Genomic DNA, 27,760 nt, shown 5'->3' with positions numbered 1-27,760 from the left:
TTTCATGATTTATCAAGATGTTATTTATATAGTAAAGGTCCCCAGTTTTTACATGGCCTGTTAAGGGCAGACATTTCAGTTCCTTTGCAGGCAGATGCAGAAGAATCACAAGTTCAAGGCCTGCCTGAGCACAGAAGGAGTTCAAGGCATCCTGGGTAACTCAGTGAGACTCTGTCTCAAATGAAAAATAAAAAGAGGGTTGGGGATCTAGACCAGTGGTGGAAAGCTTGCCTGACCTGCATGAGGCAGGAGGCATCAGGCTCCACACTGAAGAATTACAAACATAAAGCTTGCCAAGTGTTTTGAGGCGGGGCCTCATATGGCATCCAGTTGGCTCTGGAATCAGTATATAGCCTAAAATAACAGTTCTCAACCTGTGGGTCACGGCCCCTTGGGAGTTACATATCAGATATTTACATTAGGATTCATAACAGCAGCAAAATTAAAATTATGAAGTAGCAATGACATAGCTTTACGGTTGGGAGTCACTATAACGTGAGGAACTGTATTAAAGGGTCAAACATTAGAAAGGTTGAGAACCACTGGCCTAGAATAACCTTGAACTTAGGAGCCTCCTGGCTCTGTTTCCACGGTCTGCCGTTAGGTTTTCTGTAGAGCTGGGGGTCAAATACAGGCCTTTGTGTCATTCGAAGCAAGCATTCTACCAACTAAGCCATGTGCACAGCCCAAGACTTGTCGTTTCTTTAAAGGGTGTACATTTCAGTGAGTCTGGACGGACACATGCTGTCTATCACCGAATCGCTACCACAGTCAAGATACTCAACACGTCCATCACCCCAAGAAGTTCCACAGGGTGGGCTCTCTCTGGGTCCTTCTGTTAGGTTTCATTGCTGTCCCCAGCCCTTTCCACCACCACCACAGAGGAGGGATGTCTTGGTCTCCATGATATCCTGGTGCTCAGCTATGAAGCTCTAGAAAGAAGCAGAGAGAGAATGATTGAGTTGTGGGAGTATGTAGGATCCACAGGTGCCTCCCTTTACCTCAGGGGCAGTGGAGGGGAGCAGTGAGGTTGGAGAGGAGGAAAAACCACTGTCTACTACTGGGGGCGGGGAGTGCGAGCACAAGAGCGAGCTCTACAGGGTAATGGGGTCCACCAGAGTGCAGGGGAAGCTGATGGTCTTGTTCATCAACCTCCGTCCTGAATCCCCACAGCTGCCTCCTTCAGAAGGGTGTTCAGTAGGCCCTGATTCACTTCTAAGCAGAGACTGTCTGGCGAGTCCTGGGTAAAGCTCAAGGAGGGACAGTCTGCAGGCCAGGCACCTTGGGTGTGAGGCATGCAACCATGCAACCATGGTCAGACAGGATGCTGAAGGGTGGACCCGTGATGGGAGGAAGCAGGAGGTAGTCAGTTGCGCAGTGTGGGTCGGGAAGCCCAGACAGAAGGCAGGACTGAGCAGACTGCCGCCCGCCTAGGGGAGCTGCACAAGCAGGAGGACCTTGAAGGAGCTAGGCCTGCATCTTGTCTGGGGTGTCCTTGGAAGACAGTCCTGTGAAAGTTCTAGCTGCATAGCTGCCTTGTAGGGTTGTTCTCCCGGGGGTGGGGATAGAGTGGGAAAAGTGTAGCCTCCTACCCATGGCATCACCTTAATACTGCCACCCTCGAGCCCTGTCACACTCTGCCTCCGGTTGTCCATAGGGCCGGTGCCTCAGATCTTCTGATATCCTCTCTGTCAGGATGATCGTCACACCAGGAGTCCCAGACAACCAGCATCCTGAAATTCTGCTTCCTGCCTCTCTTTCCCTGTGTTTTCTCTCACAGACACAGGCCCTGTGTCTCTTTGAGTCTGTCTCTTCCCGAGTGTGTCTTTGGACCTCTATGAGGGTGGGCGACACTGGCCCTTGTCTTCATATCCATCTTAGAGGTCTAGTCTACCACATCTGTGGTCTGATTTCCCACTTGCTGTTCAAGATTACAGTGGGAGGATTAACTGAAAGACGTTAATGTTACTGCTATTGCTCTGTTGTTAATGTTACATTGTCTGTGCCAAGCTCTACAACAGGGGCTCAAGAAGTGTCGATAGACCAGCCACAGTTCTTGCTCTGTGCAGGAAATAATATATGAGCCAACAAGACACAGCACCCAGACGTGCAAAAATGCAGAGGACACCGCATGATTAAGTATGAGGAGTGTCCTAGAAAGCTTCCTGGAAGAGGTGACATTGAGGATGAGTTCTGAAGAATGAATAGAAGTACACTTATGGTGCTTAGTAAAGTTGGCAGCTGTTTCAAACCCAGGGAATAGCTTCTGCGGGGCTTGGGGAAGGGAACTGGAGGAGCATAATCAATTCAGAGCTCCAGCTACTAATCCTTGCTGGCTTACTGGAGGGGCCCCAGGAGAGTGGGATGTTCATTTCAAAGGAGGATGTAATCAACACTTCTCCAACTCTGTGAAGCTTTAACTCCGTCAGTGAACACGCACCAGAGTTCCAGGTTCTACTAAACCTTTCCACATTTTTTGTCTCACAGTTCCCTCCCTTCTCTGGTCCATCCCTCCTAGGGCATCCTGGGAGTGTGAGGTGCTAAGGACCATTCTTGGCCATAGAAGTGAAGAGGTGAAGTGCCAGGAGCACCTGATGCTTGAGGACCTTTGTCTGTGTCTAGCAAGCCTTTAGCGACAGTCAGGGGGAAGATGGGTAGCAGCTATCCTTGCTCACTGTGGTCAAGAGAGGGAGAGCAGGACCCTCACCCCACCCCAACCCTCACTCCCACCCTGACCCCCAGAGGGCCCTGGAGCATGAGAATTGATGGGTGAGAACACAGCAGAGAAATCGGGGCCAAGGAAATGGAGCCAGCCTGGGATGGGGCAGAAGTATCAGACGGATGCTTGGGAGCCTGTTCCTTCAAATCCTCTCTGATGTACTTGGACGAGCTTCTTGTGATGCTTGAGCCCATGTCAAGGAGGGGAAATGGCTCTCTCTATAGGACAGGGGAATGGGCATACTTTGGGTTGTTTCCCCAAAAAACTGTTGAAGAGCTTGTCAGGTATGGCAAGCCTAATGTTTTACTGAAATTCCTCGTCCGTATTTGGGGCTTGTCTCAGTGGTATGCTGTGTTTTGAAATGATGACTGGCTCTGTCTTCATCCCGCCTCCATGATGGAGTTCTGTGGAGGGACTTTCGGGTTGTGGCCTTCTCGTCCTTATTTCAGAGATGGCAAGTGGGTTATGAGGAAGTCATGGGCTGTGGATAAGACCAGTGAGTTGTCAAGTGTGGAGTGACTAGGAGCTATGTCCCTAACCACTGCACAGCATGACCATTTCTCCGGGGTGTTGAGCCTGTATAGTCTACAGCTCCTGGACCTTTCCCTTCCATGGTGCACCTTGTACTGTGGCGGTTTAGTGATGGCAGAATAAACTGAGCCTCAGCCATGGGTGGATTAGGAAAATGGGCCACTGGGCTGGGCTGAGACCATTCTGCCTGCCCTACCACACTGAGCAGAGAGCTGGAAGCCTGGAGGTTGGTCTTCCCTCCTGGGTGTGGGAGGCACCGGACCTGACTCATTGAGGATATCCTTGAGATTAAAGAACTGAGACCCAAGGTACCTGCTTGTGGTCGAGGCAGCTGGCTGCCTTGGCCAGTCACTAATCCTAGTGAAATACTTGGTATTTCCAGTCATTCCGGCTAGAATTAAACTTAGAGCAGTCCAGGAGAACACGGCCAGGGGAGTGTGAGCAAACCCACCCATGGAGCCAGGCATCCGGCCCGCTCTCACTTCTGAGATGTGGGGCCAGTCTCTCAGGAGCTGTGTGCAGGAGCCACGAGAGACTGGAGTTTCCTCTGTACCTCTTAGCTGTTCCCTACCTGGACCCCTCCCGCCTATCACATGGTTGGATCACATGACACTCAGCCAGCAGACAGCCAGGTCTAGAGATCTGGAATGGAACTCCCTTTTTCTGTTGCTAAGTCGCATGCATACCCTTGAGGACTGGGAAGTAGGGCAGGTTAATGAGGAAGACCACTACAACCCAGTTTGAGGGAACCTGACTGTAGCACCGCTGAGTGGCTACTAGCCAGACAGCCCTCTTAGCCTAAGCTTCCTTTTTTTCTTTTTTCTTTTTGTTTTTTTTGTTTTTGTTTTTTGTTTTTTGTTTTGGAACTAAAAGATAGTAACAGGCACCTTGCTGGATACTTTATTAAATGGGTTAATGTATACAGAGATCTTAAAGGCCCCGTGTGGTGGTGTGTTGTAAGTGTGTCAGCTGTTAGTGTGCTCTGGGTCTCAATTTCTTCACTAGCAAAATGGGGTTGGGGTCACTATTCTGCTGGTGCTCCACAGCTGAGTGAACAAGGTCCTGCTTTTATAGGACACTGAGCTCCCAGGGGAGGAGTGAGTTGGAGGGATAGCATTATACATCCTACAAGTGACACCCTAATCCAACAGCTGCACATTAACTGTATGTGAATATGCATTTTGTGTGCACATGGGTATGTGTGCATATATACTGGGTTTATGTTTATATAAGTGTGTGTATATATATGTTGTATATAAGTTTATTTATGTGCATTGTATATGTACATATGTGTACATGCATGATAATGTGTTTGAATGTATATGAAGGCATGCTCATGAGCATGTCTGCATTAGCACGGATGTTCACAGGTATGTGTATACATACACGTGTCTGCAGGTAGGATTGTGTGCAAATGTTGGAGTCTGGTATTTTGCTATGTATTGCAATGCTAGATACTGGCCTCTAAGGTCTGGTTTGCCCCAAGGATGAGAGAATCTACACAAAGCTACACGTAGACCTAAGTGACCCTATGTGATCTTGCCCCACAAGTTATCGTCAGGTGAGTCATGAGAGCATGGCCATGAGGGCTGGCCAATTGGAGTTAAGAGCAGCCCAGACAGAACATGGAAAATGATAATTCAGAGTTATTAATGGGGGAAATAGATTCTAATAGCTTAGAGGGTAGACATCCGCCCAGCTCTAGTACTGATTAAGGCTTATTATAATAATAAAAGTTGTGTGTCTTTTATCCAGAAACTGAATTCTCATGGTAAAAGCCCCTGATTGAGATTAAATAATTTCTACAACATGAAAGTAAATGTGCGTGTCTGTGGGAGAGCACAAAGCCACTGGGTTCTGTGTGGGGTGCACCTGAGGGAACAGTGGGAGAGACCCAGATGAAGAGGGGGCTGGGGGAGCCAGTGAGACATATTTGATCAGGACTCAGGCAGGATTTGGATGGCAGGATCTGATAAGTGAAACCTGTCATGTGGTGGACTCGGGGTGGGAAGTTCCTGGGACTTGCTGCTGTAGTCAGGGAAAGCAACACTCAGAGACTGAGGGATTTGCTTCAAGTTGCAGTGGCAGGACCAGGACTGAGTCTCTGACCTCAGGATGGCCTCCGAGCCCTGAGCTGCCTCTGAGGAGAAAGAGAAACATAACACGATCTCTGATTCTCACTCTACCCAGCTCCGTGTACAGCAAGGGCACTAATCCTCATGTCACGAAAGCGATTCTGAGCATTGTTTGCACATCTGCCAATGACCTACCCAGGCCAGGGTCCCACCTAGGAAAGGCAGGGTAGCACTGGGGCTGAGAGTTAAGAGTTCCAATGCCAGCACTGGCAATGAACAGCTGAGTGGTGCTGGGTAAGGCATTGCTCTCAGTTTTCTCATTTGTAAAATGGGATCCACAGGGTTGCTATGGATAAATGCCTCCCAGAAAGACACCAGACTCAAAGGAAGGAGCCAATAGATAGTCACTACTATTGATATGAGTATTGTTTCTCTGGGTCTGCTATGAGAATAATGTGAGCTCGCACAGCTGAGACTGACTGGCTGTAGGGAGATCTGCAGACAAGGGCCATGTACATTCCCAGTCGCAGTTACTGTTCAGTCTGCTTTTCACCTGCGAGAGCATATCTTCGCCATTGACCTTGGACTTGACCACTTGACAGGCTTCACCTGCAGGGATGTCATGGGACAAGGTGTATTCTAGATCTCAGCCGAGGCTTCAACACTGACATGCTTGCATTTCCTCCTACCACGAGAATGGCCAGATCCCAGTTGTGGTGGCTCCTGCAGCCTGCACAGCAGGAAGGGAAGGAGTCATGGGGTAGGACTGCAAGAACCACCACTGGCAGCCTCCGACATGGATGTCCGTGAGAAATGTGCTTAAGTTGTATGAGCCACTGAGATTTGGAGTTACTATTTACCACTGTGAAACTGACGTACGCAGAGTATATGATGAAGAAAGACTCTGTCTCTGTCTCTCAGGTACACACACACACACACACACACACACACACAGAGTAGCCCTCCAGCTTTACTTCCGTAAACTGTTGCTTTTTTTTTTTTTTTAACACTTGGTAGGATCCTGGAGAGATCTGGCAGCCTCACAGGGGTCTCCTCACTGGTTGTCCTATCCCAAGGGTTCTTTCTTTGCTCTTGGCCTGGATTCCTGGATTGTCACATTGAGAAAGGCCAAGCAATCCTTTGCATTGGTTCCTGGCCTGTGTGCTTTTCCTGTACCACTGCGTGGATAACAGGAAGCAGGCCAACATCAGCTCCCCCTGTAGACCAAGGGAAACATATTTCAGCCTCCGGTTGGCTGAACTTGCCCTCCCGTGGGGCTTCTCTCCAGAGCCAGGTCCATAAACCTAGGGAGCAAATGGTTTGTCACTATAACCTGTCCAACTTGGAGAGGTTTGCCTAAGAGGGGGCCCAACAAGCAAGGGCCAAGGATGAAGTTATCCTTCTGCCCTCCAGCGTAGCATCCCTCCACAGTGGTCGGGGAGGGCCTGCGGTAAGCACCGCCATTTTGCTGTTTGGAAGGGAGTCTGTGGATGGATTCCGACCTCACTGGGCAGAGCAAGTTTCCACTGGAAGTGATTTCCAGCCAGGAAGCAAAGCAAACATCTGGTTGCACAGCCCCCTTCTCTTTGCCAGCCAGCCTCCTCGGGGATTCCAGGCATTTATTCCGCCTCCTCTCCATTTTCTTTCCACACTATCTTGGCTTTGGCATCCTTCAGCATCCCTCCCATCCAGGGAACCATTCACAACCTCACTCCTGGCCCAAGAAGAAGTTTTCCTGTGGCGTTCTGTGGTCGCCATCCTGTAATTTACCACCCCATGCTTGCAGGCTCTCCTGCACTGAGGACTTGTGAGTGCATCTTGGTTCAGTATAGTGGCTCTGAGTAACTGTCACCGTCCTTTGAGAATCAGTTCCAGAGCCAACAATACCTGCAGTCACTACCTCCTGGCAAGTGTGCACTTCGTTTCTGTGTCCCCACTGGACCCAGGTATGTTCATCAGCTGTGTGGGATGCAGGCTATGTCTGAGGAGTAACCTCAGGCTGCCCCGATAGGACTCGTGAATGGCCTCTTGGTTCCTCACCAATCAGTCCACAGGGATTTGTTCCCCGGCTTACATGTCAGTACCCTCCATTTCTCGCTTTCCATTTGTCTTCGCCCTTCTTGTGACTCAGTTTCTCTCATTTGCTTTTTTCAAAGTTGCCCCATCCATCTCTCTGTCATCTTTCCTGTTTTGTTTCTTCTCCTTGCTTGTGGCGTCTGAAGCTTTGTGGTATCACTTTCCATCATCTCCCATGGGGGTTCTCAGCTCTGACCTACTTTGCTTCAATTGTTGTTCAACAGTTGTCCCTTGTGCATGCCTTGTCAGTTACCTCCGGGGAAAAGGATTTCTTCTACCTGCCACTCGGGTACCCATGCAATCATCCGGGTCCTCCTCAGTGTTCTTCCCTTACTCTCTCCTTCAGGGTTCTCACAGTCCATGACAAATGGCATCCTGGCCCGTGGCCTGACTGGCTCTGTTTCCCAGGTGTCGTCTCTACACAACTCCTCCATAGAGTGTGTCATCACACTAGCATCCAATGAACAGTGTTCTCTCTCTGTGGTGCAGCTTCCACAGACACAGAAAAGAGAGAGGTGGGAGAGGAGAATGCAGTCTAGGAGGCAGGATGGGCTCAAGAGCAGCAGCAGCAGCATCTGTGAAACCAGGTCGTGGCACTGCTCAAAACCTCACCAGGGTTTCTGTCTGAACCAGGCTCATAGCACCCTCTCCGTGGCTTGAAAGCTCCTGCCTGCATCATGCAGGCTGCTGGCTTCTCTAACTCCTCAAGTTTCATTTCTCCTGGTCTACTCAACTCCATCACCCTAGCTTTTAGTTTCTCAAAGATACCAGTTAATCAACAAGATTCATATAGTAAGAACTGGGTGCTTCGTTTCCAAAGCTCCTGAAATAGTGCTTCATAAATAGAGCTGTTTGGTGAATGCCACGTGTCTGAGTGAGCAGTTTACATGTTCATGTGAAGAAGTGTGCTTCGAGGTGAATTCATATGTGGATTCATGTGTTTAGTCCCCCATACAGTGGTATTGGGAGATGCTAGGACCTTTAAGGGCTGGGTGGAGTCTAATGGGAAGTCACAAGGCCTCCTCCTTCCCCTCTCCAGTTGTGTCATGAGACTCTTGTTGCTAATGCTTGTCTGCCATTCCTGTGCCATCCACCATGAGGTCATGTGGCCAAAGCGGTCCCTGCCAGAGCCTGAACCGCACTGTTCAGACCTTCAGCCTCCCAAACAGTAAGTTAAGCAAACCTCTTTTCTTCATAAGTATCCAAATGGGGGTTATTTTATCATAGTAAAGAAAACCGGGCTAATTGAAAGTGAGAAATCATTACGTATACGAGAGTCACCAAAGCCATGCTGGCATGGCTAGATGGAAGGAGGTATAGCAAGACCAGGCCAGAGGATGGGCATCAGAGTAGGGAGCTTTGAATGAACCTGAAAACCTCATTCTGGGGTGTGTGTGTGTGTGTGTGTGTGTGTGTGTGTGTGTGTGTGTGTGGTGTGTGTTGTCTGTGTTGTGTTGTGTGTGTGTTGTGTATGTTGTGTTGGGTGTGTTGTGTGTGCGTGTGTATGTATGTGTGTGTTGTGTGTTGTGGTGTATGTGCTGTGTATGTTGTGTTGTGTATATTGTGTTGTGTTGTGTGCATGTGTGTTGTGTTGTGTGTGTGTTGTGTGTGTGTTGTGTGTGTTGTCTGTGTTGTGTTGTGTGTGTGTTGTATTGTGTGTGTTGTCTGTGTTGTGTTGTGTGTGTTGTGTGTATGTGTGTTGTCTGTGTTGTGTTGTGTTGTGTGTGTGTTGTATTGTGTGTGTTGTGTTGTGTGTGTTGTGTGTATGTGTGTTGTCTGTGTTGTGTGTTGTGTGTGTATGTGTGTGTGTATGTGTGTATGTGTATGTGTGTGTATGTGTGTTGTGTGTATTGTGTTGTGTGTGTTGTGTGTATGTGTGTTGTGTTGTGTGTTGTGTTGTGTGTTGTGTTGTGTGTTGTGTGTGTTGTGTTGTGTGTGTTGTGTTGTGTGTATGTGTGTTGTCTGTGTTGTGTGTTGTGTATGTGTGTGTATGTATGTGTATGTATGTGTGTATGTGTATGTGTGTTGTCTGTGTTGTGTGTGTTGTGTGTGTTGTGTTCAATGTGTTGTATGTGTTGTGTGTTGTGTGTGTTGTATGTGTGTGTGTACAGGTGCACACAGTTCCCACGTATGTGCTGAGGTCAGAAGATATCCTGAGGTATCCTATTCTGCTCTCTACCTTGATTCAGACAGGACGTTGCTGCTCGTGGGTGCGCAGGCCATGCTAGCCTCAGCGGATGCTCCTGTCCCTGCCTACCACTTCACTACAGCAGCACTAGAATTATGGATGTGCTGCCACCCCAGCTTCACAAGGGTTAACTCAAGACCTCACGTGTGTGCAGCAAATGTTTGACCCACTGAGTGATCTCCCCAGCCCTGAAGCCCAGTTCTTACACTATAATTTAGAAGCTTTTGGGTTCTTTCACCGAGGAAGGAGAATTCTGGCAACTGACAATAAGGCAGAGTGAACTCTGAGAAGTCTGGAAACTAGGGCACAGGTCAGGAGGCCTAGGGAAATACTCCAGGCTTAGCTAAGGTGGTATCGTGTGCATCGGGCAGGATGGTGACAAAGGGGAGGTTCAGAGTTCAGGAGAACCAGTGGGACTTGCTGTGAGAAGGAATCAAGTCAAGGACTATGTGGAGGCTTGGTCTCCACTTGTGATGGCAAATTTTATATGGCAACCTAACTGGGCTGAGGGATGCAAGGTAACTAGTAACACAGGTCTGTGAGGGTCATCCAGAGGATATTAGCATTTTAATTATCTAGAGGATCATTCTTAGTAGTGTGGGCAGACATCCACTCCTGGGACAGACTGAAGACGTTATGTCTTCTGGCCTCAGACATCTGACCTCCACATCTTGGGAGTTTGGATTCAGGGACTTAACAAACCAACAGCAGCCCTGATCCTCAGACATCTGACTCATTCTGAATCAAACGATTGGCTTTCCTGGTTCCCTCAGGCAGGATATCATAGGAATATCTTAGCCTCCATAGTCAGGTAAGCAACTTCTATAATAAATGTATACACTACGTCCTATTGCTTCTTTTCCCTGGAGAACCTGGGCTAGTACTATGCTCTCTCAAAGACAAGAGGATGTCAAGACTCTGGGGCCAAGGTTGAATCTGGGACATGGGCAATCATCAGGCCAGGAGTGCAAAACAGTAGCCATATCAGCATAGAATGGACTTACTCTCCAATAGCCCCGAATCCTTGACCAGTTTTGTTATCTCCTAGCTTGCTGACTGTGGTGGTTTGAATAAGAATGATCCCCAACCCCAAAGACTCATATATTTGAATGCTTGGTCATCAGAGAGAGGCACTACTTGAGAGGGATATGGAGGTGTGTCCCTGTTGGAGAAAGTGTATCACTGGGAGGTTTCTTCCTGCTGCCTTTGGATTTGGATATAGAACTCTCTTCAGCACCATGTCTGCCTGCACGTTACTACGCTTCCCACCATGATGACCATGGACTAACCTCTGAGACTGTAAGCCAGCCGCAATTCAATGCTTTCTTTTCTAAGAGTTGCCTTGGTCATGGCGTCTGTTCACAGCAACAGAACACTGGCTAAAATACTGACCTTAGCCTACCTCTTAATATTTCTTTATTTCAGTTCCCTTGTTACCACAGATGATTAACAAGATGTTCTGCTCGTTCCCTGGAACAGTGCTGGTAGAAGGCAGAACTTAGTGCTCAGAATACAGTCTTCAGGCAGCTGGCAGCAGCTGCCTTACAATTGAGATTATTAATAAAATGCTAATGTTAAGCAAATTGGAAAATAGAACAACTCACTCATGGAGATCTGGGCACAAGAGCTCGATTACACAATGATGGTTCTGGGAATATGAGCTGCCTCTTTAGATACCCATGTCTGGGCTCTCATGATGTTTGCTCACTTCTTGATATGGGGCTGGGGCAGTTGAAGCCTGCCTTTCTTTCCCATGTGGCTGGAGGGCGGGGATGGGTCAAGTCTTTGTAAGTTAAGGTGATAAACTTGGTATGAGGTCCTGCTGCTCTGACCCCAGGAAACATGGGCCACTGACGACACTGCTCAGTTGGCCTCACGTTTGGCTGGAGATTCTAGTCACCTTGGTGTGACACCCACAGGCAAGCAGGACATTGAATTCTCTGGTGGTGGCTGCCATTGCAGGAGGTAATCTTCAGCCTCTCACACACAGACAGCATTTCTCAGGCCTCTGCCAGGAGGTCTGTGTTGTGGTGAGTTTTAGAATGTGGGCTCATCTCACTGTGGGTACCAGGTCATCATTACAGTGTACTTGTGTGACGCCAGAACTTGGAAAGGGAGTCGTCAGTTCTGACTCACAATGAGCCGAGAATAAACCCAGGCTCTGTCGTTTCTGAACAAATGGGATCATAGGCCATTCTTCAACTTGCCTGGGCGTCTGAACACGTGAGAATCTGCACAAAGTTCTTATTTGGCAGTTGAGTAAAGGGTAAGTAGTTCTTTAAGCTCCTGAAAAGGTGTCATGTATCTTGCTGTGCTTTGCCCTCACCATAAGGTGGCGAGATGGATAAAGTGGTTATGACTCTTTCTATGGAGGGACCCATGCACAGAGAGCATGAAAAGTAGAACTAAGCTGACCAAAACAAACCTCCATCACTGAGTGATAAAGTTTGACCCAAAGCAGTCTCCCTACTCTGTGGACTGTATTCTAGTCTGTTGTATAAACAACCTGTAACCTAAAGCCACCAGCTTATCTTTGTAACCAGGCAACAGACTCTTAGCCAATCATAGTAGTTGATTTTCAGCCAATCACAGACTGCCAACAGATCAAACAGTGTCGCACAAGGCAAATTCTGATCGTATCCAATGGGATGATTTTCAGATGTCACTCCCTCTTCTCTGATTATAAATGAAACCTAACTGGTCTTGCGATGGGGCAGTCATGCTAGTCTGAAAGGCTGCCTGGTTCTAGAACCCATTTCTTAACTCACGTAGGCTCCGTAAAGTCTGATTCTTCTCTTATCAGATCTGTGGCAGCTAAATGGTACATCCTTTGCCAGAGGCTATCCAAGAATCTCTCTAGCTGCTGAGGATTCTAATTTCGGGTATGTGACATGGGGTCCGGAAATGAGGTTATTAACAATCCTCGGACAATTTCCAGAGCTGGTTCTAGACTAGTGGGAGCCCTGGCCATGACTCCCTTCAGGACTGAGAGGAATAGAATGGGTCACATGGCATCTGTAGCAAACACTTCTCAAAGAAGAGACCGGCTACTCTTGGTCTTGATATTAAGCTCCTGGGACAGACGTAGAAGGGACTGTGCCTCAGAGGCCCTGGGGTGTCTGGAGGGGCCTCTGACCATGTGAAAGTGTGTTTCTTCTTTTGAGGCCAGAAGTAGAGCCAGGTGGCCTGAGCTCGAATCCTGATTCCTGGGCTTCCTTGACGTGTGGCTCTGATTTATTCTTACTATATGCAACCGCTGATCTCACTTCCAGGAAGTAGGCCTTAGTATTCCCTCCAGGGCACAACGTGTACTCAGTAATTGCCAGTTACTACTGAGGATATCATACACAACCCCTTACATTCCCCGAGTTTATGGCCAGATCCAGCCTGAAGGGAATAAGCGGAGAGATGAATATGTTGACCAAGCAAATCGAACCCTTGATTTAGGTTCTCACGTCTGTATGGTATGAGGGGGACCCACTCACTCTCTGGCTGGTATTGACACGTGCCTACAGTGGCCACTAAGAGGCCAGCACTGATCTCCTAGAAGTGAATGTATGCTGGAGAGCAGGAACATGGTAGTGGAATGGATCCAGGCTGCTGGTCTACCCCTTATAGCCATGTGTCTTCCTTATGATGCCAGGTAATTTTGGAATCTGTCAACACAGTGGCAAAAGATGCAGGCCAGCCAGGCTGGGCAGTCTGTAACCACACAAGTGGGTGTCCTCAGAGCTGTCCACTCTGCCATTCACTGTCCTGGCATCAGGAAAACATCACTAATGTTCTTGATTCTGGAAACTACATCCTCATCTTGGACTTTCTCCATCACCACCAACCCCACTGTGCTTGGATGGTTGCCCTGGGGAATTAGCTCAGTGCAAGACAAATAAAACTGGATTTTATTTTGGGTCATTGGCAACAAGATGGGTTCTAACTGCCCACTAGTCTGTTCAACTGGAAGTGGGACCAAGTGTCACTTCAGGGAACCACGAAGTTTAACCCTCCACCTGGACATAAAGGCTGGAGAAGGACCATGTTTCAAAGGGTTTTGAATGCTATGCTGTGTGAATGGGAACACCAAAGCTCAAGATCAGAGAACAGAAGCGGCTTGCCCAATGTCTCAGCTAGGGTTTCCATTGCTTCGAAGAGACACGATGACCAAGGCGACTCTTATAAAGGGCAACATTTAATTGGGGCTGGCTTACAGTTCAGAGGTTTAGTTCATTATCATCATGGCAGGAAGCACGGCAGCATTCAGGCAGGCGTGGCGCAAGAGGAGCGAGAGTTCTGTATCTTATTCAGAAGGCAGCTAGGAGAAGGGTCTCAAAGCCTACCTCTACAGTGGCACACTTGCTCCAATAAGGCCACACCTACTCCAACAAGACACACCTCCTAATAGTGCAGCTCATTCCCAGGGCCAAGCATGTTTAAACCACTACACCCAATGTCACAAAACAAATCTAAGAACCAAAATGGGACCCACAGCCCTGAAGCCCAGTATCTCCAGATCCATACATCCTCCAGCTGGTTAACAGTGGGGCCACAATTCATAAATCTTTTTTCTCTTCTCTTTACTTTTCCTTTCCCTTTCTTCCTCCCTTCCTTCCTTTAATTCTATATATAGTTTTTTTTTTTTTTTTTTTTTTTTTTTTTTTTTTTTTTTTTTTTTTTTGCTGCTGCTGCTGCTGCTGCTGTTGTTGTTATTTTGGAGAAAGGGTTTCTCTGGGTATCCCTGACTGCCCTGTAATTCACTGCATAGACCAGACTAGCCTCAAACTCAGAGATCCACCTGCCCCTGCCTCCTGACTTGCACACCACCACTGTCTGGCCTCTTAAATGTTGCCATTTGCAGTTAGGTAGACACCTGGTGACCCTGAATTCCAGTTGTAAGAAACACCTATTCTAAAGGGACGTCTGATAACATAATAACCTTTACTGTTATTAAGGGCGACTGTTTTAGAGGATCTGAAAGTAACCCTAATCCTTGAAGATTAATTCTGCTTAGTGAACTCTAGAGTTGTTGAGCATAAAGCAGCCATCTTCCATTATTAACCTACATAAAATTTGCACAACAGCCAGCTTGCACCGCCTCTCAGAAAGCCCAGGTATCTGACTACCATGGAGATGCCACAGCTGAATTCTGGTTCATAGAGTAATGCGCAAGCGTCTAAAAGCCTACGGTCTGAGAGCATACACAGCATTTTCATGCAGAATCTAGCCTTCTCGTCACAGAGTGCCACTGCCCAGACTCAGAACAAGAGTCAGAGTGTCTCCTGTTGTCACACATACACAGAATAAGTCATTCCCTGACTCTGTGGCTTTCAGTTGTGCACGCCATCCCAGCCCCAGCTCTACCTCCCAGTGACGTGGGGACGGAAGGTATGTGGATCTGGGAGGGGCTGGGCGAGAGGGATGAGCCTGATCAACATAAACTGTATGAAAATTTCAAAGAACTAATAAAAAACAAGAAGAAAAATGAAGGAGGGAGGGGTGTGACCTCGGCCTTGTTTACGTAGCTGTGTGCTGCTAGAAGGTTCAGAGAGGTTTCTAAATCCTGTAACAGGAAGCCTGCACCCCAGGGTAACAGGCCACAAGAAACATCACCCCTCCTGAGCTAATTTAGTCAAAAAGGTTACAAAATTTGCTCTGTACAGTCTAAAAACACCAGGCCTGTGATTACTTCAGACTCAGTCAGACAAAACAAAGCTCTTGGGTTGGGCGACAGGCCTTGACAGCTTACTGGCACTAGTACCACAGTATTTCTTTTGCTTTAAGGACCTCATGCTTGATGTGAGAGGATCTTTGGATAGTTCTAGTCAAAATAAAACAAGTGGGAAGAGGGAAGATATGCCCTGGGCCTGTGAGGGCCTCAGATGTAGCACTTTAGTCTGCTGTCCCTTGAAAGCCTACGGCCAGTCCAGCTGTGAGGCCTGGTGCCTCTGTGGAGGGCTGGTTTACCTTTGTAGAGGAACATGTCCCTAGGATGCTCATTGGATAACTGTATCCATTCTGTACTCTGTCACCTGACCTCCTCTGTCCCCTCAGCTGATCATAGGTAGCACAGGGATGGCCAACATGCCATGTCCAGATATGGGTGCTGCTAACACCCTCCCCACTGGATTCTGTGTGTGAGTTTGAATTTACATAGCAAAGGCACTAGGGTTATGGTCTGAGGGGAGAAGTCATTGAATACTTGAGGGGAGGGTGAGGCAGGCAGAGGAAGAGGCACCCAAGGGTGGACAATATATTTTAGTTCCCAAATTGTACCCTAGATCCTGGAGGGCTACCTTTGTCTTTGTCTAGCATCACCTTGGGACTCCGGTTTCATTTTTCAGTAACTTTAAAAACTAGTTGTCTTAACTACAGGTCTTATTTTGTCACAGCCTAAGGTAGAGTCTTTCCCCAGCTGTCTTCCTCACTGCAGTGGTGGCTGGTGGCCTCAGGTTTCAGACAGAATAGTGATTCAACCCTCCTCATGCTGCAACCCTTTAATACAGTCCCTTGTGTTGTGGTGACTCCTAACCCTAAAATTATTTTCACTGCTACTTCATAACTGTAGTTATGCTACGGTTATGAATTGTAATGTTAGGATCTGTGCTCTCTAATGGTCTTAGGTGACTCCTGTGAAAGGGTGGTTAGATCACCAAAGGGGTTGAGAACCACTGATAGATGGATAGACAGACAGACAGTAAGACAGATGGGGAAGGAAAAGATATTCACAAGACCATGTCATACATAACATGGGTTATTTGAAGGAATTCTCATAGTCACCTCAAGAGACATGAGGGGGCTCCCTGTTTTATGTGTGACTCTGATGCCCCAACATAGTAATTTGAATACTCAAACCCATTCTTTATTTACCTGCAGCCAGGCACTCAGTGTGCAGTATGTATGATGACGTCCGAACTCGACTTATCAAAGGATCTCTGCCCTTTAAGGTCCTGGGGACATCTGGCAGAAAGCCTTGCCTCGTGCCTTGGAAAGGGCAGGGTGGCCTCACAGTAAGGTTAAGATATACTGGGTGTCTACAGCGTCTTACTCTTTAGTCAGAGGGTCTCTGAAGAGCCTCTGCCTCAGGATGAGACTACAAAGAGTAGCAGTACTTCAAGGGTGCACGGAGATCAGTGGTTTGAATGAAGATGGCCCCATAGGCCTACAGGGAGTAGCACAATTAGGAGGTGTGACCTTGTTGGAGGACATATGTCATAGGGAGTGGGCTTTGAGATTTCAGATGCTCAAGTCAGGCCCACTGTCACTTTCTTCCTACAGCCTACAGATCCAGATGTAAAATTCTTGCCTCCTTCTCCCAACACCATGCTTGCCTGCACGTTTCCCACCATGATGATAATGGACTAAACCTCTGAACCTGTAAGCCAGTCCCAATTAAATGGTTTTCTTTATAAGAGTTGTCATGGTCATGGCATGTCGTGTTAGTTCACAGCAATAAAACCCTAACTAAGAGATCTTCTGGAACATTCTTTTACTTCTCAAGGGAGAAAACAGAATCTCATGGAGAAAATTGTTAATAGTAATAGCAGATTTTTTAAAACTTCAGTTACCACATACCTATGGCACTTGGGTTAGCCATTTAATTATGGACATACCCTGATGGGAGAGGCCTCCTCTATGGCATGACCTTTCCTGGGAAGATGTGAAGAAATGTCTGTTTGCTCCTGTAGGGCACCAATGAGAAACAAGCAAGTGAATGCAAAGAAGTCAAGCTTGATAAGCCAGTGAGTTTACTAGGCCTATGTACAGGAGCATGGGTATTTATAGGAACATGAGAGACTCGGGCAGCTGTCTTGCCAGAAGTCCTCCACCAGTGGGGGTGACAGCCCCCAGAAGCTGCAGCTCTAGAATTCTTTGCACAGCTTGTAGGCACTTCCACTGAAGAGCCTTTTCTCTCTCAGCAATTGCTTTCTGCTCCTACATAAAACTTCTGGGACTGGAGGGATGGCTCAGCATGCTAAAGCACTTGTGGAACAAGTCTGAGGATCTGATTTTGATCTCCAGAACCCACATGACAGAAGAAAACCAAATCCTAAAAGTTGTCCTCTGACTTCCACATGAACACTGGGTCATGTGTCACACAGACTCAGAGACACATGCACACGCACCAAAAGGAAAAGGAAAAAAACAAAAAACAAAATAAAACTTTTGATAGGCGACTTGTAAGTCTTGTCTTTCGAACTTTCTGGGCTTGGAAAGTATCCTCAGCTTCCTGCATCTTAGAAACCTCCCTCCCCCCTTAGGGGGGCAGTTTCAATTCAGAGGAAATAGTCTTACCTCAGTCATCATCAGTTCATTATTGAGGTCAAATAGCTAACCCAAAGGAGCAGGCTAGGTGAGACTGGAGCCCAGGAAGTATGGCCTGGGAATGCAGACTCCCACTGTAGTGGGACCCAAGCCCTGTTCTTCAGGCTGTAGCACTGGCTCCTCTGTGGAGCCCTTGGGACCAGTATTCCTTGGGTTACCCGTCCAGGCCTCCACTTCCATTGGCAAGCTGGTGCTTGTCCACAGGACACCAAAACAGGATTAGATTGCTTCAGAATTCATGACAGCCCTTAAATGGTCTAATGTGACACTTTCAGTCTTGCTTTACCTGTAAGTTCACAAGGTTTTGCATTGGGGAAAAAAAACATTTATCTAGGTATCAAAACTGTAATCGGTTGGAACACTTAGAGAGGGTGGTCCTCCTGGAGGAGAGAGGCTTGGAAGCCATGGGGCCTCCGGTCTGGTGGTCTTGATTCTGTTCCTGCATTTGCCCATATGTCAGTCACGACATCCCTGGGTTGTCTTGGGGCAGCAAACGGCAGGAGTTCTGTAACCATACAGCCCACACAGAGGGAAGGGTTGTCTTCTCCTTCTTACATAGGCTGAGAAGAGTAGGAGCTAGGACATTGCTTTACCCTGAATGACCCCAGCTTGGCTAATGTGAGGCAAGCCAACTGACAGCCCATGGTCAACTGCCTCAGGGTTGGGACATCAGTTAAACTCAAGTATGTGGCAGCATATTAATGGGAGCTGGGCACCAGTCAAGAGCATCCAGTGTGTGCACACTTACAGTTTTTATTTTCAACCTCCATTAGATGTGAGCATGGTCAGGAAGGAGACTTGGAAATTCCAGTCAGTCAAGCAGCCACCAGCAAGTCCATGAGAGAGCCAGAGGCAGAGAAACCTGTGACCTACTCACGGGGATCTTGGGAGATTAACTAGTGCAAATAACTTTAGAAGAGTACCAATATAAGTAGAGGCTGTCTTTAGTAATAACTCTCAACTGCTAGGAGCCTAAACTATTAGCTATCCTTAGTGTAAACATTTGTATGTCTGTCTTAGTTCAGTTTTCCTTTGTTTTTGAGACAGCGTTTTTCTGTATATCCTTGGCTATCCTGGAACTTCCTCTGTAGACCAGGCTAGCCTCAAACTCCGAGATCTGCCTGCCTCTGCCTCCTGAGTACTGATATTAAAGGCATACACCACTATAGCTGGCCTTAGTTCAGTTTCTGTTGCTACAATTAGTATCACAAACAGTAAATTATAAACACAAAGTAAATTAAGTTAAACCAAAGGTTTTTAATTTACTTTGTGTTTAAATTTACTGTTTGTGACTTACTTTACTTCGTATTTATAATTTACTGCTTGCGATGACTACTCTGGTTCTTTCTTCCTACCCACCGCATCCACTAAACAACTGGTTGACCTCGAGCTAGCAGTCTAGGTTCCTGGCTCACTGTGTGAGGGAAACATTTTAAACCAGTCATTCTTTACGCTGACTCAGTATAGTGGAACTCACCAGTGTTTTCCAGCTTAACCAAGTGTATTGGTTTGAAGAAAAATAGCCACCAGAGGCTCACGAGGAGTGGTACTGTTGGAGGGGTGGCATTGTTGGAAGAAAGTGTGTCACTGGGGGTGGGCTTTGAGGTTTCAAATGTCAAGCCAGGCCCAGAGTCTCTCTCCTTTCCTGCTGCCTGCTGACCTGCGTGCAAACTTCTCAGCTAACTCTCTAGCACTGTGTCTGTGTGCCACCAGCTTCCCTCCAAGACAACAATGGGCTAAACCTCTGGACTATAAGACAGCCCCAACTAAATGTTTTTCTTTATAAAGTTGTCACGGTCACCATGTCTCTTCATAGCAATAGAAACCCTAAGACCCCAATAGGTACATTTAAAATTATTTTTTTACTTTTGCACTCATAAACACACGGGAGTGCCATGCAGGCCTTCCACTTTTACATCCTGCTGAGTCTGGGTGGCAGCGCCAATCTACCTGTGGCTGGGCAGCTCATATGAGACACAGGCAGGGCTCCCTATGTTTGCAGAAGGTAGGGTAGGTGTGTTTATTGTGCTGACAATTGACTTCTAGGCTCAGTCTAATGCTTACAGAACTCCTTAACCTAAATCCATGTATCCTGTCAGGTAGCCCTGTTGTAGCCATAGCGACTGTCCCCAGGTTCTGATACCCTGTCTTCTCCCTTAAGGCCCCTGTGGAAATGGCTTCCCATTTCCTATTAGTTCTATAGGGCTGCCCATCCCTTTAAAGCTGTATGAAGGACTACCTAGATTTGGTTAGTGGGGGTCAGAAGACTAACCCTAAATGTGGGCAGGGCCATTCCACAAGGGATGGTGTCCCAGACCAAGTGAAAATAGAAAATGAGGACAAACATCCGTTGCTTTCTGCTGCCTAAGTATGGATGCGATGTGAGCAGCCTTGTCAAGCTCCTGCAGCCAGGGCTTACCCGTCATGATGGACTGCACCCTCCAACTGTGAGCAAGAATAAAGCCCTCCTTCCTTCAGTTGCTTTTGTACGATATCCTGTCACAGTAACAAGGAGAGTCACCAATACAGGTCACCTTTACCTTTGCCCCTCATTGAGCAGACTCTGCCTATACAGGAGTGGAATGCATTTGCGAGCGCACACAAACACATGTGCACAGCGTGGAAGGTTAAACACAAAAAGGCAGAACCATAGTGGCACTGGTCATAATTTACTTCGTCCTTTCGCCTCTATAGTTTCTGGTTTTTCTACCAAATAGTATTAATGTAAAAAAACTTACTAAATAAATCACACAGATTTAAAAAAAATTCTAGTCGATTCTGTAACAATCAGGCTGGGAAAAGGCTCCCAAGGCCCCAGATTCCAATCACTTATAGACAGATGTGAGTCCTTATCTACTTTGGTGGAGGCTAAAGGCATTGGACATGACTCCAGGGCTCAGGTGTCACTGGGATTAATGAGATAAACATGTCCGAAGCTTGGGATTCTTAAGATAATTAAAAAGGAAGTAAGCCTGCTGTCATTCCTAGGCTCTGAGAGGTGTTTTACCCTTGGCTGCTCTGTCAATCAGTCTGAGTTTAAAAACACTCAGGTGTCCAGTAGGAGCTAGAGGTCCACTGTGAGCTGGGACCAGTGGATGGCCTAGCAGCTCTCAGCTTTTTGTAGAGCTGGGAATGCGCCACACACAGTCTGTGTTTGGTGCTCACCACACAGCTTCTGGTGGTGCAGGGTTGAGATGGAACCTAGGAATCTTTGCGTTGGAGAAGCTAGCCCTCCCCACTCATATAGCGATCAGTTGTGTCTCAGCCATGAGTTTTATCTGCAAGTCCTGCTTCCTTTCAGAGGGCAGAGAGATGAGGAAAAGAACTAGGTGGATGAGAGGGTCTGTCTGGTTCGCTGAAGCAAACCTAGTCTTCACCCAGGAGGAAATCCATAAGCAGGGCATCGAGCCCCGCCCGGGCGATTAGTGCTCCGGAAACCACGGAGACCCACTGGAGGCTTTGACTGATGCGGCGTTCTTTTCCATTTCTTCTCTGATTACATTGATCCTGTACTTTTGCTGATGTTGTGACAGTCTAATTATAGACTGCTCAGCTGCTGAGCAAACAGCCGTCCCCTCTTGGTAAATCTGCCTGTTACACAAGCGCCAGCCCCGGGACACTGTCATTATGGGTAGCCAGCCCCGCAAAGCGCCTTGGGCAGCACGGCCCTGTACCCTGCTCTTCCGGACACTCACTGCCTGAGCTGGAGGCAGCGGGAGTGACCAGGGCAGATTTTCTTTTTTTAACAGATGGGGAAACCCCACACACAAAGAGGAATGGAAACCAGGACTTGAACAAGGGGTGGGTATCCAAAGTCCTCCCCCCTCCCCTTTTCTTCCCACCAGGCATCCACTAAGTGCCTATTCTAAGAATTTTGAAGAGGAAAAGTGCTACCTGCCTAAGAGAGTATAGCAAGGTAGGGCCAGCTGGATGGCCTCCACCCTAGAAACTTCTCAAGAATCCATTTTCCTGGCCTCAGGCTCAGGCTTCAGAAACCTGTTTGCTTTGTGTCCCAGAGCCAGGAAGATGACAGGGTGCCGAACTGCCAGCATACACCTCACAGGAGACAGATCGGGAAGCTAGAAGGGAGAGAACATATTCCGGCCACTGATATGTGCACTTCCTCCTTCTGGAGAACTTTCTGCTTTGAGAGGCAGAAGCTGGTTCCCAGGGAAGAAAGAAATGGCAGCTAACCCACAGGTTGGCCTTCTTTGCCTGAGGGGTTAATCGGATGCATCTTCCAATCCCAGATTATGACGACAAGTTGGTGATGGTGTGCAACAGGGGCATCCACACGAAGATTCTGCTTACCAGGTGGTACAATTACAGCCAATTTTCAGGGTCAGCAGCAGCAGCACCTGCTGCCTAGATCTACCATGATGTTCAGATGTCTCCTGTACCTATCATGAGGTTGGCCTTTTAGGCCACATGCCTTGTAGCATGGTTGATTGGCCAAGTTGATATCCAGCTGTCTGGCTGATTCTGTGGGCCCCTTAATAGATTTTAGATAAATTCCATCTTGCTTAAACCAGCCAATGTCGCTTTTGAGTTTTTGAGACTAAAAGTCCAGACAGACGTGAGGGCCATAAGACCCATGTGTGAGCAGAAAATGACATCTGTTAGGGGAGTGGGCCACTCCCAGAAGCAGGGCATCCCCTTTCTTTGGCAAAGAGTGTGGAGACAGCAGGAGTTGCTAATAGAACGGGCTCCTGTGTTAGTGGTTTCCACACTGAGGAAGGCTGCTGCAGGAGATTCTACAGTGTTGACCCAGGGGTTAGTCACAAGATTGGAGGTGATCAATTAACAATTCACACACACAAAATCTCCTTTCCCATAGGAGAGTTAAAACCTTAATCCTAGGACAGAGGGGTTGTAGAAGTTAGGGCAAACACAAAGAGGGTGTTGAGAATTTATTCTTTGCTGCTTGCTGTCTTCTGTCTCTCTTGACCACCTGTCTTAGCCAGTAATGGAATAGAATGCAAAGTAGGCAAAGGGTCCTGCCGTCCCTCCCCCCTTCCTCTGTTAACACACTGCTCCGTGAAGCAAATCTCGTCACCGTTTCTGTCTGTGTCAGGAAGTTGGGACTCAGACACATGAGGCTGTCTGTTCAAGTGTATGGCTTACAGGTTAGGACTGGCATACAGGCCCTGCCCTCTACCCTCTGTCCTTCCCCAAGGACATACCTTCAAAGTAGGGGGGAAACGATTGGAGGTGGCTGGGAGGGCAGAGCTTTGATATTCTGTCAGTGCCTCAGTGATCCTTCTTGCTGTCTGGGCCCCACCAGATGCTCCTCACCATATTCCCTTCGCCATCCCTTGCAGCCGTGCCTCCGCTCTTCCTAGTCCATCCGCTCATACCACGTCCTAGGGTCTGCTCATGCTGGACTTCTGTATTAATTTGGGTTTTACTGCTATGAAGAGACACCACGACGGTGGCAATTCTTATAAAGGAAAACATTTAACTGTGGCTGGCTTACAGTTCAGAGGTGTAGTCCAAGGTCATCATGGTGGGAAGCATGGTGGACACAGGCAGACATGGTCCTGGAGTGGTAGCTGGGAGTTCTACATCCAGATCAGCAGGCAGCAGGGATGAAGAGACACTAGGCCTGGCTTGAGCATTTGAAACCCTGAAGCCAACCCCCAGTGACACACCTCGCCGACAAAGGCCACGCCTCCAAATAACGCCACTCCCTATAAACCAAGGGGGCCATTTTCATTCAAACCACACAGCTTCCTTACAAATCAAAGCTGAACCTTTTTACTACTCCAAACTTAATTTTCTTTTTGCAATGCCAAAATAATGGAAACCCAAACCCAAAACAAACAACAAGCACATTGGCCTGGACAAGCCAGAGAGGAAGTAAAGGTCCATGGAAACTAAACCATAATCCTTCTTGCCCCCCCACCCCCACTCCCTGAGATGTAGACAAAGCATTTGTATGAAAGTATATTACAATCACTTTGCTATTCCTTTATTTCTTTTCTTTTTCTTTCTTTTTTTTTTTTCCGGAGCTGGGGACTGAACCCAGGGCCTTGCGCTTGCTAGGCAAGCGCTCTACCACTGAGCTAAATCCCCAACCCGCTATTCCTTTATTTCTTAATCTGTATGTAGATAGCATAAATTTGCTTAGTGTGGAGGGACATTCATTAATCTACGTGCTTACTGAGGTCCTGCATCCCCTATATGCATATTAATAATGCTCAACTCATCATGTTATGGGAGATGCCTAGAAGATATTTGAATGAATATTATAACTCACTCTGAGATAATGTAATCAAAAAGTCAGGACATCAGAAACTGGTAAATTAGGGAACACGTGATCACTCTTCCAGAAGTCTTTCCTACCCAATGAAGTCTTTCTTACTCAACAAACAGTAATGGAGGGATTCCTTCGACTTGCTGGAGTACTGAAAATAGTTTTACTGAGACATGGAATTTCTAGGGTTATTCTAAAAGAGGGTACTCTTGCATTTTGAAGGCTGTTTTATCTGTTTTCCCAACTGCAGCTTCTCTAGGCACAAACCAGTGGATTATTCTGAATGGAAAAAAGAAAGACAGACAGACAGACAGACAGAAAGAAAGAAAGAAAGAGAGAAAGAAGGAAAGAAAGAAAGAAAGAAAGAAAGAAGGAAGGAAAGAAAGAAAGAAAGAAGGAAAGAAGGAAGGAAAGGTCTTTGAAGCATTTTGATTGGCTATGTGCCAGCAGAGGCTGGAATTTGGCAAGGAGGTACCAAGAGTCTTGCATGGATAGTTTAAATTATCTGGTTCCATGTCCAGTGAGCAGGACCTGGCAACCTCCTGAGCCTCCTGCCAACTTCAAGGTGCCACAGTTGGTGAGGTAGAAAGAACACAGTGTATTTAAAAAAAAAAAAACAGAAGAAACAAAAATTCTAAAAAGTTTAGAAAAGCTGTGGGGATTAAAAAAAGAAATCTGAGGAGAAACATACACATGCAGGACTATAACAAGTTTCGTCTCTGGACTGGCCCTCCCCATCTCCCCATCGTAGAATTACCTAATTTGTTCAGGACGTTGAACAAAATGTCACCTAAGCAAAGGGCAGATCAAACTTTAGGTTTAGAAGTTTCTTGTGATAAGAGCACAGAAGGGACTAACAGGGAAGCCAGCTGGGAGGGGACCTGGTAGAGACCTGAGAAGGGACAGAACACAGCATATGGCAAACATATATGTCTGAAACGTCATGATAGAAACCACTAGATTGTATGCTGACTTTTGTAGTAGATGTTTTTACATCTACTAATATCAATAGCTACCTCTGATGACCATATCCATGTCAAAGGCCAAGGTAATAATTTGTTTAAATGTTATTGAGATTGGAGCTTTGCAGAAGGTCAGTTACTTCCTCAAGGCTTAAAACCCAGTTCTTAGAAGAGAGCATAGGCAACCATCTTTGTGGCTTTGGGCTAGGCAGAGATTCCTTAAACACTAAACATTAGAGATATGCTTGGTAAGTTGGGCTGATTGGAAATTAAGAAACTCTTTTTACTGATAATAACAGTAAACTATAAACCAGCTACAGGTTGAGAGAAGGTATTTGGAAGAGATATAAGAAAGGAGTTATATCCAGACTATGTGAAGAACTGAATACAGTTCAAATGGGCAAAAGACACACATAGATACATCCCCCCCATAGACCATCATAATGGATCATAAACATTTGAGAAGTTGCTCAGTAGTACTGGTCACCAGAGAAATGAACGTCTAATTATAATGAAATACACATCCCGGTTTTTCATTTACAAAGAAAACACTTGGGCCACGGAGATGGCTCAGAGGGTAAAGCTGCTTATGACCAAGCCTGAGGATGACCTAAACTCAGTCCCCAGCTCACACACGGTGGAGAGCTGGAACTCCCAACAAGTTGTTCAATGACTTCCACACGCCCACTGCGGCACGCACACCCCCCTCCAACAACAGTAAAATGTAACTAGAAAAACTTTAAACAGCATGATCCCAAAGTGGTAAATATGTGGGGTCATCGGGAATCTTTACAGCACTGGTTGGAACATTAAACAGATTTCCCATTCTGCTTTACAAATATATCTATTTTTTGTTTGTTTTATGGTTTACACTTGTTGTCCCCCCCCTTTAGTTATCTTTAATAACTCAGATAACTGGAAATACATTTAAAGTTTAACGTGTGGATACCCTGTGAACTAGAATTTCCAGTCTCCAGCATGTGCCTGACACAACTCAATGCTGTACAGAAGACACAGGGAAGAATGTGGACAGCAATTTCACTATGGACCGTTCAAAACCTGAAGCAAGTGAAACGCATATCAAACAGTCAGCAGACTGCATACATTATTGGTTATTTAATGAGTATGTAGTAGTGAAGAATGAAACATGGTTACATACAACACGGAGAAATCTCATTGACGGAAACATGCTCATGCTTTCTTTCCCCATGTGCAGTTCAGATGCAGGTACAATTGATATATGAAGACTGAGATCTTAATATTGGTAACCCTGTAATATGTTGAGTGACAGGAGCCATGGCCAAGCTGGAAATGTTCTGAGTGACAGCTCTGTGGGTACACACACCTATCATTTTGCACACAATAATAGACACTATGAGATCAGACAGGGCTCACATTAACAACAACAAACCTGGCCCTATAGCCTGAATTTGTGTTCAAGAACATGTAAGTTCTTATACTGATGTCTTATACTGTTATAGTTTTGAGAATTTCCTTCCCCTACCAGAGAAAGCACGTTCGTGAGAACTCTTCATAGTCTAGCAGACACTGCAGGGCACTCCTGCTCCACAGAGGTGCTAAGAGGGCAGAGGAGAGCACCGATTCAGGAAACCATCTAGCCCCCAGTACCCAGCAGAGGGTCAAACGAAGCTCAACAAGTGTTTATTAACACAGCTTTCTAATTTATTTAGTAGCTGGCATGAACTGCATACCAAGCAGTGCATGATTAATAACTATTTCCCTAATATCGACCTCACATTTCCATACTACAGATGGGAAATAGAGGTTTTTGGAGAATAGGTTAAGCCAGTTAGTAAAGCTGGGCGTGTCCCAGCAGTTGGGAGGTGCACACAGGAGGGCCAGTTAAAAGTCAACCAAGGCAACTTGGAAGCCTGTCTTGGGTTCAGGAGGCATTGTATAAAAAAAAAAAACCTCAAAAAAACAAAGCAAACTATCCTCTTGCAAGGCCTTTCCAGATAGTTAAGAGGTGAAGAAGATTTCCACTCATCAGCCTTAATTCTAAAGCAGAGCCATCAACCACGTGCAAGGAAATTAAGGGTCGTGTGTGTTTGGGGGCGGGGATGGGGGCCCCCCTCTGCGAGCAGTAACAAGCAGCACAGACCAGCGCTATTCTCAGGAGGGCTGAGCTGCTGTGCTTAAGGCTTTGGTGATGGCTTCCCAGGTCTGCCAACTGCACACAGGTGTCCCCGCGGCCAGAGAATCAGCTGCTTCCTTTCCCCCAGGACCACGACCTCACCTCCAGCCAATTTGCTCGAGGAATCAGAAAGATTTCCAGGGCCCATTTAAGAGTTTTCCGACTTCACAAACACCGAGCGAGGCAAGCGTGGGCTTCCACTCCGGGATCCCGGAAACCAGAGAGCACTATGGTGAAGAGCGCCTAAAACTTTGAAAGAAGAGCACCCAGCAGGGAGCAAGTTGGGTAGAGGGGAGAAGAGTCCAGGCGAGGGAAGGCTGAAGGTAGAGAGGAGCGGAGGGGACAGAGGGAAACTGTCCCCTCATGCTCAAAGTTAGTTCAGCGCCCACAACCCGTGTCTCTCTCTCTCTCTATTGCGCCTGCGCAATGCTGCCTCTTGGTCACCCCGCCCCTTTGCGCCGCGGGAGGTTTACTTGTCTCTC

The 27,760-nt window shown here is 47.1% G+C and overlaps 1 long non-coding RNA gene across 1 annotated transcript; it reads right to left on the bottom strand.

Moving 5' to 3' along the window:
• On the bottom strand, positions 1-27,690 carry LOC102554693 (uncharacterized; the record flags this gene model as incomplete). The annotated part of the gene is given in 2 exon segments (NR_190637.1): positions 1-932; positions 27,381-27,690. It is a non-coding gene; the product is annotated as an uncharacterized LOC102554693 (long non-coding RNA).
• Between the last annotated feature and the right edge of the window lie 70 nt (positions 27,691-27,760).

The sequence above is a fragment of the Rattus norvegicus genome, chromosome 2 (genome assembly GCF_021556685.1).
Source record: "Rattus norvegicus strain SHRSP/BbbUtx chromosome 2, alternate assembly SHRSP_T2T, whole genome shotgun sequence".
Lineage (NCBI taxonomy): Eukaryota > Metazoa > Chordata > Mammalia > Rodentia > Muridae > Rattus > Rattus norvegicus.
Note: the sequence above shows the minus strand (reverse complement) of the source record. Positions and strands in the feature narration are given on the sequence as shown.